The sequence below is a fragment of the Limulus polyphemus genome, unplaced genomic scaffold, assembly GCF_000517525.1.
Source record: "Limulus polyphemus unplaced genomic scaffold, Limulus_polyphemus-2.1.2 Scaffold2081, whole genome shotgun sequence".
Classification (NCBI taxonomy): domain Eukaryota; kingdom Metazoa; phylum Arthropoda; class Merostomata; order Xiphosura; family Limulidae; genus Limulus; species Limulus polyphemus.
In genome coordinates this window covers 176,761-178,331 of record NW_013667691.1, presented here as the reverse complement: position 1 = coordinate 178,331, position 1,571 = coordinate 176,761, and positions in this window count along the sequence as shown.

Sequence of the window (1,571 nt, the reverse complement as noted above, 5' to 3'; positions counted from 1 at the left end):
AAACAAACAAACAATTTTCGAAGAGCAGAAAAAGTGCAATTCTTTAGTGTCATAATTTCTCGAGAAAACTCCATTTCAATAAATTAATAACAAAATTATTAACTGTTATTAAAAAGTAAAAACCCATGTTAACTGGACTTTTTAAAGAAGGATAAGTAAAACAAATTCAATAAACTTATTATAGATAATATATAAATCACAACTTCTGTTACTATACTATGGATACACCCATGTGCTGACACGATGAACTATTTTTTTAAATGTTTCTCGGTTCGTTCAACATTTGTTCCAAATGTGGTTAGTGTGCCGGGTTTCGTTACAAAGGGTCCAAGGTTCGAAACTACATGTCTTTGAACACGTACAGCTGGGGGGCTCGTTATAAAATTGACGGTCAATCCCGACATTCTGTTTAAAAAGTTGAAGACGACCTTTCTGGTGCCATCCTATACTGGTCAGTAATTCAAAATTACGGACCCTAGATGTATGTAATCTGGTCTTAGTGTTTTGTTGGTTGAAAATTCCAATTCATGCCATATTTACGTTTGTATATCCAATACAGAACAAGTTTTTCATACTGTTTTTTTTTTTGCATATCATTGTCCTTTGTTGACTAATAGAAGGACAAACAAATCTTTCATACATTTATTAGTTACTTATTTAATCCGAACTAAGAATACAGATACATGTTTGTAAAACTCGACAAACTAATCCAAGATGCTAAAATTGTGACTTATACACCTTTTTTTTGTGTGTCTTCCGGCTCTACCACCATTAGTTTTAACTAAACATAAAGATGTAACAAATAGCTGAGGCCTAAGTTGGTCTTATGAGCAAGAAACACGCACAAAAAAAAAGCTGGTTTTTATTTCCGAAGTTTTCTCCGAATGCTTCCTTTAAATTTTATTTTGATTCATTTCATAATTTAATCAATCATAGTCAGCCTATATGCACTGTCTTTCGATTCTCAAAACCCAATATAGAAATTAATCTTGCTGAGAAAGTAAAATTGATCTTTAACATTTAAGCTATGACATGTGAATGTGTTTACATGTATATCAAGATAACCTCTCCAATTTCAGTCAAAATGTCTCGAAAACATTACTTTAACTCTATGGATGTGATCACGCTGATATACTATTAGAACAATATGACGTTATTTTCATGAATATAGTCATATTGTTAATCTTTCTTGAACAATATGACTTTAGTTTTATGAATGTGGTCATGTTGTCAATCTTTCTTGAACAATATGACGTTATTTTCATGACTATAGTCATATTGTTAATCTTTCTTGAACAATATGACTTTAGTTTTATGAATGTGGTCATATTGTTAATCTTCCTTGAACAATATGACTTTATGAATGTGGTCATGTTGTCAATCTTTCTTTAGTTTTATGAATGTGGTCATGTTGTCAATCTTTCTCGAACAATATGACTTTAGTTTTATGAATGTGATCTTGTTGTTAATCTTTATTAAACAATGACTTTATTTTCATGAATGTCGTAATCTTATTATAATGGAGCTTGCGATGTATACGTCCAAAACTCGGATCTCGGAAACTACCGCAC